Genomic DNA, 16,346 nt, shown 5'->3' with positions numbered 1-16,346 from the left:
CATTGGAGAGCTATTTTGATTTAAAAATGATTGATTTTAAATAGGTTTTTCTTTCTGAAATATTAATGGATTATTTAGGAGTTTTGATAATTCATCCAATCCTGTGCTGAAAAATAATGATTAAGCAGATGAGATGCATAAGAAAGGCTGTTGATCAATTAGCTATGCAGTTTACTATGCTTAATAACCACTGCTATTCCCCTGACATTACCCTCTAGTGTAGTTTAAAGCATGTTATATATCCTTGAGAACGTTATTTATACATTGTTAACCAATGACCTCCATTAGATGGCTAAACTGAATTGTTATGAGATTGAACAGGAACAGCAGTGGATGTCATTTATTTCCAAATGTAAAGTACAAAATTAGAGTTAAGTTAATGTTAAGTTGCCTATTACTTGGGAGCCGTTAGCAAAATACTTTATTTGAGTAAGCTGTGTTGAAAAAGTGTTTTATATATTGGTTGATAGTCGGCTGAATATGAGCCAGCAGTGTGCTCAGGTGGCCAAGAGGGCCAACAGCATCCTGGCTTGTATCAGAAACAGTGTGGCCAGCAGGACTAGGGGAGTGATTGTCCCCCGTACTCGGCTCTGGTGAGGCCACACCTCAAGTACCGTGTTCAGTTTTGGGCCCCTCACTACAGGAAGGACATCGAGGTGCTCAAGCGTGTCCAGAGAAGGGCAACGAAGCTGGTGAGGGGTCTGGAGAACAAGTCTTATGAGGAGCGGCTGAGGGAGCTGGGGTTGTTTAGCCTGGAGAAGAGGAGGCTTAGGGGCGACCTTATCACTCTCTACAGGTACCTTAAAGGAGGCTGCAGTGAGGTGGGGATTGGTCTATGTCTCTATTGATAGGACAAGGGGGAATGGGCTAAAGTTGCACCAGGGGAGGTTTAGGTTGGATATTAGGAAGAACTTCTTTACTGAAAGGTTGTTAGGCATTGGAATTGGCTGCCCAGGGAAGTGGTTGAGTCACCATCCCTGGAGGTCTTTAAAAGACGTTTAGATGTTGAGCTTAGTGACATGGTTTAGTGGAGGACTTGTTGGTGTTAGGTCAGAGGTTGGACTAGGTGATCTTGGAGGTCTCTTCCAACCTAGATGATTCTGTGATTCTGCGATATATTGAAAAATTTACTCTGAAAGTCTGATGCTCTTACATGGAAGCCAGTCTGCTGCCCAGTACTCATATGGAGGTGACTGTGCAATTCTTCCCTAGAAACCTTTTATTATAAGACCCTGTTGGTAGATGCAGTCAGATTTCTACCTTCATCAGGAAGCCCTCTGGCTCTGTCAGCACGGATTCAGCTGCAAGAATCAGTTCTTCCTGGAGGACCACATTTCCAGATGGAACTGAGAGCCTCATCTCACAACTGTCAGTTGTGTGCTTGTTCCTTTTACTGCTCTAGTGGGACTTCTGCCATGATTATGGATTAATCAATGGAATGAAAGTTTGCTATGCCAGGTCCTAATTCTGAAATGTGAATAATTAATTGCTTTTAAAAACATGTTGCAATTTTCAAAATTACAAAAATTAGTAATAAATAAACAAAACTGATGTACTTTGAGGTTGGTTGAGGCTTAATCATGAATTCCAGTCTGTGAATTAGAACTGGCAGGCTGTGCAAGAGTTTCAAATCTAGCGCAATGGATCTCCTGGGAGCTATTTCCAGCTTTTCTAGTTATGCAGCTGCAGTGATGTTGATTGTATAAGAAACCAACAGATTTAAGAGGAAAAGAAATGGGAGGACAGGTATAGTAAATCAGAAAGTTATTCCCTGTTACTGAAAACATTTGGGAACATAGTCGGGTACTTCTAACCTGTAAAAATTAACCTTTATTCAGCTGATGATTGTAGTACTTTCTCTGAATTAAAGAAAAAAAAATTAATAAATTAAAATAAAAAAATCAAAACCCAAAGCCACAAAAATACATAATAAAAGCTATTAAATGTATTATGCAACTCTCTTAACTGTCATGAATTTAATGACTTCTTGATCTTATATTATTTTTTATATCTGTAGGCTGTTCCCTTACATTTTACTTCTGTTAAGACCGATTACATTTTCCTTATTAAACTATACTCGTTTGAAATCAACTAATATTCCATGATAGTAGTTTGGATCTCACATTTAAAATTATTTCAATTTCTGAAAATGTAGACTTAGGACTGCACCTGTCCATTAGGGTTTGGTTACCGAGGTGTCACGATGAAGTTTCACTCTGCTTGCAGAGTCACTAGAGGGAGCTCCGGGTGCATGGGAAGTGAAGGCTTTGTTCTCAAACACCGTACAACAACCAAGGAAACCGCAAAAAATACCTTTCCCAACAGACAGTGATTGCAAAATGCCTAAAAATTGAAAAAGAAAGCACTTTTTTATTCTCAATTAGAGTATTTTATATGCATTTTCTTGCTAATAATACATGCCTGACAAGCTAATAACTACATTGTTAAAGGCTTGTAACAAATAGTGTCCGGTTAAAACCTTTGCAAATAAGAAGTTTGAAAAATGCATAGTACTAACGCCTTTGAGCCCTTTTAAGCAATAACAATCAAGATACATGGCTTTTTCAAGTGGCTGGTTTGTCAAAGCTGATGAGATAGATATTCAGAAAGTTGGAAATAAACCTTTTCCTTTGATGCAAAGCAATGATTCTAAAACAGCAAAACATTTCCTTAAGTCCACTCATCTGATGTCTGATATTCATATAAAACAACAGGTCTCATGGTCCTAAAATAAGTGCATTTTTTTTTTATGGGCACAAAGACATTCTTTGGGCAAAAAAGAAAAAGAGGAGTGAGTACAATATACAGTGAATAGCTTCAGTGTTTGTTATTTGTCAAATTGCTTCAAAGGCCCAGTTAATTATGAAGACACTTTTTCCTGGCCTATACTTGGTGTCCTTTTGGTTTATTTTCAGTGTTTTTAAGAGTGGACCTTATCTTTATAGCACTTTATCACGTGAGAAGTTGTCAAAGGATCTAACATCTGGTAGTAGGTAGTGTTGGTATTTCCATCACACAAATGAAGAAGTTGACTAATGTTAAGACAGGAGGAATTAATTCTTACAGATCAATGTTTCCATGCTTCCACACGAGGCTTTCTTTCATTATGTTTAAAGCACAGACTATATCGACATGTACACAGAATCCACAGATACCCTGGGGAAAAAACCTCCAGCAATGACTGGGCCAGCTGCTGTTTGCTTCAATGACAGGGTGTGGTAGGATTCTGACAGAGTGACCTCATTGCCTTAAGACATGTCTATGGCCATAGCTAGGATATTTACTGCACCTAATTGTTTAAAGAAGACATATTGATATATCTTAATATTTGCACAGTGAACTTCATGATACTGAGCTGTTATACCCTAATTTGGGGAAAAAAATGATGGGGCTAGCCGTAAAGGTGACCTCGTGTCATGGATAGAAATGATACACACTTCACTCGTAAGAGTGAAGCAGCTATCTATTTAATTGATATAATGTAGTGATCTAACACTTACTCATAAACGAGACAGCGACTTAACAAGATTTGAGATGGTAAGGTAAACTTGGATATTTACTGCAGAGTGGGCAGTGTCAGACAAACTGTCAGGAGACCCTCCCGTTGAGTCGTGGCACTCAGAGTGCAGCCCCTTGCATTCTAAACTCCTTCTCAGAGCAGAGCCTAAGTGCAGCTGGAGCCAAACTTAGTCCCAGACTTGGTCAACAGTTTATGTCTAAAGGATTTGTATGTACGCAATCAATCTAAGCTATAATCTTAGTGAAGCTTACAGAGGTTAGCAAGCTATTACTACTGAGTATTTGCTGCAGATAAGGAATTTCTCAACTGTAAGGAGTCTGTGAGCCTACCAAGTAGACTTGAGAGGCATCCCTACTCAAGGGGAGATTTTGGTATGCAACTCACTGCTGTGCAGGAGAGTTCAAAGGGCTCTTGGGCTGCTCGCTATTTATGGGGCAAGAAGACTGACTAATAGTCATATTTAAATACCAACTGCAGATGCAAGTTTCTTCCAGATTTGGACTGAGTCAGACATTGACCAGTGCTGTGGTCAGGTGAGTGAATTACTCGGCTAGCCCCTTGGCTATTGTATTGTTATCTGTCTCTCCTAAATCCACCATGAGCCAGATACAGACATCACAACCAGATGGCATCCATCATGACCACCACTGATGCTTAAGCAGGGTTCCCAGGAGATGCACCCTCAGACCAGGTAACCCTTCAGGTCATGACAAAAAAGTCAGTTTACTCACTGAGCCTGCAAATGCATATACATGTCCTTATTTTATTCCCCTGAATAATTTGAATTGTCAATGGAAGTTCTATAAATATGCATGCACATGTGCATAAAGAGTATTAGGATGAGCTTATCTTTTGAACTAAATAGTGGTCATGGGGTCATTCCATTCTCATTTAGCCAGAGAACACATAAAACAGTGCTTTAGTTTCAGCTATACATTTCTGCTTTCCTAGTATAGTGTGTTTTTGTTGTTGTTGTTTTTGTTTTTATTATTATTATTATTATTATTGTGTATATATATTAGGTTTTATTTTCTGGAGATTTATTGCCACTGATTAAGTAAGAGTGTTCTTATTTAAATACCATGAAATAACAGTGTCATCAAGAATTCATTAAATCTTATCAAATATACTTTGTGGAAATTCTGAGGCCATTACCTGTACATTATAATCAATATATTATATTTAGGGTATATTACAAAAAACTTTTATTTCAGCAACACTCAGTGATTTGTGCAGAGTATTTTGTGCATAAAATGTTCCGTTCAAATCTTCTGTTTCTTTACATTGGAGGCCATGTCAATGGTGCTGTAGAAAACAGAAAAACTAACTTTGTGTTATTGTACAGATGATATAGAAAGGTATGGCACATTAGAATAAACAAGACCATCTTAGAATTTATCAGACTTTTAGTCTCTGACTTCTGGAGTATTCATACAGCATTCACAAAACACTATGAGGAAGGAGACCATCTTTGTACTCAAGGCTGATGAGCACTGCTATACGTTTATATGTATTGTTAGGTATGCATGACTGTCGTATGATGGTTATTGTTTAGTGAATGGCATTGTAAGTAGAGTGAAGCACTGCTCAGTTTTACAGTCCCTTGAATTATTTCGATGTGGTACAATTTTTTGGATCTCACCTTCTGTATAGCTTTGGATTAAAAAAAAAAAAAAAAAAAAAAAAAAAAAAAAAAAAACTTCAATTATATTTTAGTCTAAAAATGTTATGTTTGAGTTTGAAAATTGTAGAAAAAAAGAAAACATTTTTCTCCCCTTCCCTTCATTCTACATGCTAGAGGTTAAAAAGATTTTTTTCCTCCCTGCAGTGTGATATGAAGTATCACAAAACATTTCCTGTAAGAGTTTTGCATACACGTTTCAGAAGGATCTATTTAAAGCTATGCAATGTTTAAAAGATCAGACCAGCAGAGAGAACCAGATAAAACAGATGAGAGAAAATGTCACAAAATCATCTTTTGTGCATCATTAGGATGAATCTTCCATAATTTTGAATAAGGCTATATATTTTTATTTATTTTTTTTTCTTTTTTATCTGTTGTAGTTCAAATGTTTATCCACGTTAACATAATAACACACAAATAAAACCATCTGGGCATATGGCCATATATGTTTTTCTTAACAAGCACAAATAAAATAAAGGTTGTGGTGTGCATGTTGTGCATCACTAGAGAAATTCAAAGAGAGATTGAATTCACATTATTTTGCAGTGTTCAGCTGAAGCTCAGAAAGACTGTATTTTTTTTAGTCCTGCTTCTGCTTTTACCACATCTGTCTGAAATGTATATTACAGAGACAGATCAACTTATATGACACATTTACTCCCAAGATTTTCTCTCCCAGCTGAAAATAGTCTCTCCAACAATATAAGCAGTAAATTGTAACATGATTTTAGCCAGAATTTGACAGGAAGCATCCATGCCGAGCCCAGTGTCTGTTTGTCCCAGCCCATGTTTTTGGTGTAGCACATGTAACGATCTGAGGAGATTTCCCGGCTTTGCAATATAGGCCAAGTCACCATGTAGCTCATGGTGCTTTACGTTTTACAAGCACTGTGCAAATGTTAACGGGGCTTCATGACACCTCAGTGAGGTAGGGAAAGATTATTAACTGCATTTTACAGAAGGGAAGACTTAACTAGGGAAGAAGCAAATCCTGCGAGGTCATATAGGAAAGCAGTGACAAAACTACTTTTAGAACTGAGAAATCCCTGGCTCCATCCCACTAACACACAGTGTCCTGGGCTCAAAACCCTCAAAAATCAAGCCGTGTGATTATTACCATAAAAACTGTAGTAAACAATATCATTAACACAGGTCTAGTATAGAATGCCAAGGCATAATGATGTCATAATGTATATTTTAAAGACTTGAAACACACAGAGAATTCAAGAAATTGCAATTATCCCTCACTAATATTGTTGTGGGCATTTTGATCAATAGCACATCATAAAGTTCATTTGAACAGCTGAAGATATGTTCCATTTTGTAGAAACAAATGTACCAAACTCATGGTTATGGGTGTACTGTGTCTAGACAACAGGGCAATTATAAGGAAAATTACATTTTTGTTTCTATTGCAAACTGTCTTGTTAGTCTGCTCAATATTTCCTTGCCACTTCATTTTGACCAGCAGTTCCCTTCTTAAAGAAGGTCAAACAACCTTTTTTCATTATTACTGCCTGCTGTGGCTATATTATAGGTAATAATAATCATAGTTCATTACTATTATACAAAATAAAACCCATCCTTTCTTTGTAGTGTAGCTAGCTGATATTTTAGAACATACTAGTTTACTTTTAAAGTTTTAACATTTTAGCTGGGATGTAGTCTTTTCTCCTTGGTTTATTTCTAACATAAAAAGAATAAATGTATCGGGGAGCAGGATGTGGTGAGTTCCCCTTCCCTACAAACTTATATTGGCCTTTGTGTTCACTGATTTTCTAGTATCCTGAAGAACTGTAAAAGGTGACCAACCATTTCTTCCTCCTTTCTCCTCCAGCTGCAAAAGAGATAGAGAAAAGACAGAACAAAATGTAAGCTCCCACTGTCAGGAAGGCATACCAGGCAATGGATTCCAGCATGGACACAAAGCTTAATAATTGGAAATTACATGCTTTAAGAAATGGGAAGAGTGCTTTTGAATCCCCTCTGACTGGAGAAGCAAGTGAACCCCAGGTATCTTAACTCCTAGGAGGTATGTAGGTCATATAATCATTGTGATGAAATCATCAACACAATAATCTGGAACAAGAAGAGAAAGTGTGCAATTGTCATTACCAAAAATCCATTTAAGCAGCTAAGTATTGAAAGCACTTTTTTCCTAAGTATGGAAATTCATTTCTTATACTGAATGCAGCTTTCAAGGAGGTGTTTCATGCTAGCTTTTGTAAAGGTGGCCAGGTCCAAGAGCAAGACAGTGCTTCTGTTGGATAGTTTTGGTATTTTCTGTTGGCTGCTTTAGGTACAACTGGCTGTGGAGCCCTTTTGTAAATGCCTATTTCCCATGTGACAGAAATGAATGTTGGCTTTATCACCATAGCACTGCACCACTACTTCTGGAGCTGAGTCCCTTTGCACACTGCAGTGTCAGCCATCACAGCACTAATGTATCTCTGGGGGAAGAAGGACTGAGCATAAGTGCCAAGATTTTCCCACCCAGGCACAAATATCTTCTACTTCTGCTTAAACTTGCAAGTTTAACATTATTTGTTCTAAATTCTTATAGCATCTAATAATAACCTTTTAAAAACACTTATTTCTGACTTATAAAGTAAAAGGCTGCCTGTGACTGAATAAAAGTGAGGAAATGACCACTGTAGAAAATAGGAGAACAGTGGGTAAGGAATGATTCAGTATGACAATTATGCAAACAAATAATAATGTAAACTACTCAGAAGGCATTTTACCACTGCAAATTGTTAGCACTGTCAACAGTTTCTTGAAATCACAAGCTGTTTGCTGAATTTCTGAATTGTTCCTACATATGTGCATATTTCTATGTAAATGAAAGTCATTAAACAAATGTTCCTGTGGTGAGGACACAAGTTTCTTTCCACATTACCACAAGTTCTTCTCTTAGGCATTCTGTAGGGAGAAAAAAAAAAAAAAAAAAGAAAAAAAAGACATTTAGATTATTAAATGTCCTATTTGTTTCTAAAATACAGCAAATTTCAAAAATCTTATATCTGTGTGTAGGGGGTGTATAACTCATCTATAGGGCATGTGCCTTTTCCTAATTCTTAGAGAATCTGAAAAAGTGAAATGCCCAAATTTGTGCTGCTTTTTGTCAAGCTCATCAGTATAGTGCTATGTTCTTGTTTTGTGTCATGCAAATCAAGGACTGTGGTACCCCTCAAAATAACTTAAATCTACAAGTGTGTGATTCTGAATACTTCAGAACATCTTTTTAGACCATATTAAAAGTTAAACAGGGCTTAAATTTCTCTTTAAGATTTTCTTATGCCACTTTAAACTCAACAGTGTTCAAGAATTCTTGAAACAGTTACAATCAGAGGACAAATAGTTTAGCTTATGATGTTGGCAAGTTCTGATTATGTCTGGGTCATGATCGAACACCATTAATCAAGTAAAAGAAATTTACTGTCTCCAGGAAACTCATGATTTGCTAGGCATAGATAGCTGTCTTCAGGATTTAGAGGTGTTACATGGTGGCTCTTCCAAACATTTCTCTAACCTTGTAATCACATCACAGACTTTCTCATTTTCAGCATAGTAGTCCTCGGCTTAGAAGAAAGTGAGAGCAAAAATAGGCAGGAGAAAATGTGCTAACTGAAATATTTCTGATGTTGTCAGTGAAGAAATATCTTATACCAAATAAATAATCAATGATATTTGCAGGAGAGAATACCCTGCCCACATTACCAGCCTGCTTTGCCCATATCCTTCACTTATCTCCTTGTTCATGTTTTATGCTAATAATAATAATAATAATAATGTCTATTATACAGTTTTGCTTGAATGAGACAACCTCACAAATTTCCAAAGTGTCTTAAGAGAAATATACAGTTTTTACTCAAACAAAATTTATGCCAAAAAGCATTATTCAATCTAAATGAAAGAACAGCTGTGAAACACTTTAGCTTAATCAAAATTAGGCAGAGAAACCTGAAGGCTTTTTATAATGTAGTACCTAGTATACTGCAGTATTTGTACTTGCAAAATTTATGTTGACTGAGGTGAATTCAAGAACTGAAAGAGTAATAAAATAAATAAACAGAATTGGTAGACAATCAAGGATTCTACAACTTTCAAATTATAACAGAAAATAGGCAGTGAATATAGAGTTTTTTTATTAAATCTAATTGGCATTTGTTTCAAATACTGAACATGGAGAATAAAAGAGGATATAAGCCAGATACCGCTAGTCTAACAGAGAAATTTTTAAAGGGACTGTGATAATATTATAGCACGATATTTTTAAGAATGTGTTAATTTTTGAGATTTTTACTGTCATTATATTTTTAATGGGACAGCATATGATATGTGGAGGAAAGAATAAACCCTGTGTATTGTACTTTCTTGATCCTTTCCCCTTCTGCTTTGAAGTGTGTATTTTGGTACCAGCTTTACCTTTGGTCCAATTTAGTAAGATTTGAAAAGTTCTGCGCTTCTGCAAAAGGATGTGGTCAATCATATGGTCATGTGGTCAGTCAATGTCCAAACAGCATTTGGATATTCATGGAGTTTTGTTCTTTACAGGAAATCATGCTGTCCTAAACTCCATATATAGAGATTTTAGATAATCTTTCACTCAGATCTTTTCATGTTAGAAAGGTCATTATAGTTTTTGTTTTCTCTGTTGCTGTTTTGGTATTTATCATGTAGATGAGATCTATCTTCAGGCAGTCTTCTGAGATCCCACTTGGCTTTGGTTGATGCAGAGTGAAATTACAGCTTACCCTTTGCTGGCAAATGGGTGCTTGACTCCTTCTAGATATTTTTTATTCCTAGAAAGCAATAAGGACAGCAGGGTATGTTTTTAATGGAATTGGTGAAAAAGTTTGCTTTTCTATCTCTGTTCTGACAATGGTGAATAACAGTTTCTAGTGAAGACATAAAGGCCACATGAATAAAAGACAGAAAAAGAAATCGAGAAAGAGATAGATCTGCTGTAAGGACCTTAGATCGTAATTCTGGCCTTCACTCAGATAATGGTTTGGTCTCTTAATTTTCTTTACATTTGTTCAGGATACATTAGGACTGAGCTACTTCTCTTGTAAAGAAAAAGTGTACTTATGTAATGGTTTTGTTCAAGAATACAGACACAGTTTTACAAAAACTGATGAACTGAAGTAGATTTTAACTTTAAACACAAATAGACCTTTCCTCTTGTTGCAGTGAGTTAATATTTGAAATTGGAAGAATAACAAATCATTGCTTGTGGCCTTTTATCCATCTGCCTAAAATAATAATAATAATTAATAATAATAATAATATTTTTAATGCAGGTTAGATGTAACAAAATGTAGAAAAGCAAGGTAATGTGGGTATAAATGAAATGTTACCTAGGTATTTTTTTTCCATTAATTTTAGTTTCCATCAGTTAAGCTGAATTTTGACTTCACAACAAATGAAATGTCCCCCATTTGAGACCAGGAATCAGAGACATTGTCAGTTCAAATTTGGCCCTCGATTTAAATTTAACAAAATGGAATATTTAATTAAATCTAACAGTTGCAGGAAAACAAAATCACAATTAAAAAGACTTGAAATATACTGTGTTGGCAGACAAAGATTCTCATGATGCAACAACAAGAATATGACTTTAAAAGACAATTACTTTAAATGAAATTAAACAAAAATTGATTCTTTTTTTGCTCTTTGCTGCCTCAGTTGTAAAAAATTTAAATCAATATGAAACAAAAGATAAAACTATTTTTTCTGTCTTTAAAGATCAATGTTGATAACAGATATATAAATTGATTTTAATATGTGTAATTTAAATAGCAGAAACTGTGGGTAATAAGGGTGAGGAAATGGTTCTTGTGAAAGCTTATTGATTCAGAAAAACATTACCAGGGGTAATTGGCTAGTAGAGTTTACCAGAGAGACTTGTAGCTTTCTTTAAAAATATTGCATTAAAATTACATCTTCACCTGAATTTACTGTTACCTGCTGATAAAACTTTATTTTCCTTCTCACACTCAGAATGTTTCTAGCTTTGCCTTTTGTTGTGCTTAGTTACATAAATATTGCAAAGACATTTTATTTACATTAATTTCCATTCTACCATATTAGTAATTAAATACAAGTTGACTAATTCTTCACTACTGCAATGACATTGTAAAATAAGAACAACATGTGGTTCTCTGATATTTTGATCATTTTGAGTCTTAGGCATCTTGAATAGAAAGGAGAACAGTTCCAGAATTCATGACTAGTGATAGTTTCTTTCAAAAAGCTGCCATACAGAGATGTGTTGTGAATGGACTTCTGCTTTCTTAGCAAGTCATGGTAACCAGAGGTATACGGAACAGACACAAAGTGACGCAAGAACTAGGAGTCAAAGTTTTTTGTTGCTGTTGTTTTGTTTCGTTTTGCTTTGTTTTGGTATGGGGCTGAGAAGGAAGGGAGGGTTGCGGGGTTGTGGTGGTGTGTTTCTTTTATTTGCTTGTTGGGAGCTGTTTTGTTGTTGTTTTTCTTTATACTTTTTTTGGATTTTTTTTTTTTTTTGTGTATGCTTTTGTGTGTGTGTGTTTGTTTAAATTACAGTAATAGGTATGAGAAGCCATCCCTTCTAAGTGTGAGACTGTTCAATTATGTTCATATATATACAGTTCATCTGGAACCATTTGCAAGCAAAACAGAGGCCTACGGCACCTATAAGTTACAAATGCACTAATTAGCAAAGGAATTAATACTAGCTCGCATTTAACCCAAGTATAAGCATACGAAATAATGCAAACCATAATACTGCTATGTATTGTTGGAATAACAATGGGGGAGAGGGTGAGGGGATGGAATTGTTTGATCTTTAAGGTCCCTTCCAACCCAAGCCATTCTATGATTCTATAATTCTATGAGATTTTGTAACATTGCTACCACATAGCCAGATACAACATATAAAGATTTTAGAAAAGGTAATAATGAAACAAGCAAAGGGACACATGATTGCTTGTGTAGTTGCACGTAGGAGTCATAGGAAAACACGTAATCAGAAAGCCATTTGACAGAATTTGTGAAATGGACAAAGAGCAAGATAAGCACAACAGACTGCAAACATATAGGACATGCTACTGCATTTGCAAGAAAGATAACTAGTACAACCAAAGCCAAGGACACCTGAGATAATCCTATTCAGAGTAGGGAAATATATAAACATTGTGTTGAGTGAGGAAAATAGGGAAGCTGGAAGACATTTGGTTCCTGCTTTGATGAGATCTCAAGCCTGGCCATCTTAATTTTGGTGACCAAGACTACACATAACTACACCACATTAGCTCTGTGGTACTGTATGATTACAGACAATTTCGGGTATGATAAGGATTGACAGCTTTGAATATGTAGTGATAATGTTTGATGAAGGATAAGAAACAATTTAACATAAATTGTGCGTTGTTAACAAATGTCAATATAATAAAGCTTTGTTTTAAAGTTTAAAACTGTCCTGACATCATTCTAGAAAGTATTAACACAGCAATCTCCAATTCCCTAAATTTCACTCTAATTCTTGATCTCTAATTCTCTAAATTCCCCTAATTCCTCAAATTCCATAAAGGGGGTCTCCTAAATTCCATGAGTCCCCATATAGCTATATCTACACATATATTCTTTCACACCCCACTCTCCCCAGAACATTCAGCAGGAAGGTGAAAACAGAGGAATGGAGGTTCTCTCACATCCCTTCATAAGTCTCTTGAGGCTGAAGAAAGAGCATCCAGTAAGGCTCTAGAGCTGTAAATCAAATCTGGGACTCACATTTGAATGTTGAACCTGGAAAACCAAGGACCTCATAGAATCATAGAATGATGAATGATTTGGTTTGGAAGGGGCTATAAAGATCATCTAATTCCAATCCTCCTTACTTGGGCAGGGACACCTTCCACTAGACCACATTGCTCAAAGTGCCATCCAGCCTGGCCTTGAACACCTCCAGGGATGGGGCATCCACAGCTTCTCTGGGCAACTTGTTCCAGTGCCTCACCACCCTCTGAGTGAAGAATTTCTTCCTTATATCTAATCTAAGTTTACCCTCAATTTACATTTTTCTCAGGAATGCAATGGGGAGAAGAGAACATAATTTTTGACTTTGCTTAGAAACTCTGAGATTCCTCCTTTTCATTGAGCAAATTCACAGTGAATCCAAACAGTTAATCTGGAACATCCGCTAATGAAATAAACTTTCCACAAGAAAATCCACTCAGAGTTGGTGTAAATGTGGGGTACTGATTTGATACTTCTCCCACCTTCTCTTGTACTTCTTCACAAATAATCTTTTTTACTATTGCAGTAGGAAAACACACATGTATAGAGGAACAGAGATTAGGGAGAATGCTCTGTGAACTTTAAATGGGACGGAAAAATCTTGAAGACAGCAAGTCAGAGTAACAATAAGCATGAGAGTGTGTATATCACTAAAATATGAAACAGGAAAGCCCTGCGTAACAATGATTGACTCTTTTGCTAGAGAGAGTCTGAGTCTGGTCTCTTTCTGCAACAGCCACGGGAAGTTCTGACCCAACACCCTTTGGAGTTGACATGCCCTGACTGTGCCCGCTCCTTGGCCGATCTCTGATAAATGGATGTTGTGTTTTAGTGACATATGATGATTATAGCTGCAAGCAATATGAATCAAATATCTGTAGGAAACCTTGATTTTAGGACTATACAATCAAAAACATCTGGATTAAAAAACTGTCTTTAGTTTACAGATCTTGAAATAAAATATAGCTCAGTGTCTGAAGGTAATAAGCAAGCTATTGCCCCATGTCCAAAAGGCTGAATATAGCAAATTCACAATGGATTCTCTGAGTCTGATGGATCACATTTTTACTGTAGAAGACGAAAGTATGTCTGTTTGGTATGTATAGCTGGTGAAATTATTAGACCATGTAATCATTTTTTATTTCTGAGAAAGATTTAAAGAATGCAGGTTGTATAGAACTTATATTGAGATACTGAATGAATCATTAATATAACATGGACATCTTCATTGGCCTAGAGGTGGATTGTCAAATGATTTACCTGCAAAAAGATATTTGACCCATTTCATCACTGAAGAACTTTGCTTGTACATCAGATATATTAAGTTTAGCAATTGTAATAAAATGGTTTACCTTTGCCTGGCAATTACCAGTGTCCTACTTACAACATTTATATTATTTTCTATCAAAACTATTTCTAATAATTGGTTTTAATATCTAATTAGTCCATAATTGCAGTACACATCCAGAAAAGTAAAATATAGACCAGAAAAATTACACCTTGAAAATTGTGAGAATTATGAAGTAATAGGAAAAAATAGAAATGATATATATTTTTAATTTGTTCACTGAAATTGGGGGGATGAAGGTCACAAGATTTTTTTTTTTTCTTCTGAGTGATAATTCAGATCACAGCTCCAAACGGGTTGGAAGCTTCAGCCCTAAATCGTAATATTTTAAAGAATAAGGGACGGGGTGAATATCGAACAAAAAATATCACAGCATGCTTTGCTATATGTATTCTGTCAGCCCCAAATGTAGGTGATGTCAACTTAAATGAAGTCATAAGAGTCCTCACTGACTTGAAAAGGTTCAATAAAACCTTCAAGAAGAAATGTGTGTACCAAGTACTCTGTTGCTTTTGCTGGTGATGTAACCAGAGAAACAGATTCCTCAGTCCCAATCACAGAATCACAGAATCACAGAGTCGTCTAGGTTGGAAGAGACCTCCAAGATCATCTAGTCCAACCTCTGACCTAACACTAACAAGACCTCCACTAAACCATATCACTAAGGACTACATCTAAACATCTTTTAAAGACCTCCAGGGATGGCGACTCAACCACTTCCCTGGGCAGCCCATTCCAATGCCTAACAACCCTTTCAGTAAAGAAGTTCTTCCTAATATCCAACCTAAACCTCCCCTGGCGCAACTTGAACCCATTCCCCCTCGTCCTGCCACCAGGCACGTGGGAGAATAGACCAACCCCCACCTCGCTACAGCCTCCTTTAAGGTACCTATAGAGAGCGATGAGGTCTCCCCTGAGCCTCCTCTTCTGCAGGCTAAACAACCCCAGTTCCCTCAGCCGCTCCTCGTAAGACATGTTCTCCAGACCCCTCACCAGCTTGGTTGCCCTTCTCTGGACTCTCTCAAGCACCTCCATGTCCTTCTTGTAGCGAGGGGCGAGTTTTTGTCACTTCAAAGCAGTACTGGAGATGTTTTATTTTTAATAATATGTATACTGAGGCACAGACATTTCTCATCCTATAGAGGTGACTTTTAATATTATGTAGTCATTCTGCTTTTGCCTCCTTTTATATGGTTTTCCAAAGAAAATTCCAATGTCAAAGAAAGACATTGTGGAAAGAACTTTGGTGGCATACATTAAACAAAAGAGACTTTTGTTTGGCTGCTTTTCGTCTTCCTGGCACCAGACCTCCACATATCATCAATGCACAATATTCTCCCCTTCTGTAATGCTCCTACAGCTACAAATCAGGGTAAAGGCAGCAACTTAGTGTCTCTTTCAACGCTTAGTTTTGCAATTCAGTATTTTCTTTCCCCTCTTATTTGTATACAGTATAAGCATTTGTTTCCAGGTCTGGAACCCCCAGCACAAGAAGGATGTGGAGCTGTTAGAGTCGGTCCAGAGGAGGGCCACAAAGATGATCAGAGGATTGAAGCTCCTCTCCTATGAAGACAGGCTGAGAGAGCTGGGGCTGTTCAGCCTACAGAAGAGAAGGCTCTGGGGTGACCTCATCACAGCCTTTCAATACTTAAAGGGGTCTTATAAAAAGGATGGAGAAGGACTCTTTACTCGGGTAGATTATGATAGGACAAGCGGGAATAGTTTTAAACTAAAAGAGGGGAGATTTAGAGATTAGAAGGAATTTTTTCACTCAGATGGTGGTGAGATCTCAACCCTTGTGCCCTTTGCATCGTATTTTCTCCCTCTTCCCCTTTGAGGAGGGGGAGCGAGAGAGTGGCTGTAGTGGAGCTTTGCTGCCCACCTAAGTAAAACCACCACAGTTGTGAATTAATTTGTCTTCAGACAAGATGGAAAACATGTACCACTATCTGCAAAGAATTATAACTGCAAAGTTGCAAAGAACGGCTGCAAATAATTATATAAAAATGCAT

Source organism: Cygnus olor, chromosome 1 (genome assembly GCF_009769625.2).
Source record: "Cygnus olor isolate bCygOlo1 chromosome 1, bCygOlo1.pri.v2, whole genome shotgun sequence".
Taxonomy (NCBI): domain Eukaryota; kingdom Metazoa; phylum Chordata; class Aves; order Anseriformes; family Anatidae; genus Cygnus; species Cygnus olor.
The sequence above is the reverse complement of the archived record's forward strand: the minus strand, read 5'-3'. Positions refer to the sequence as shown.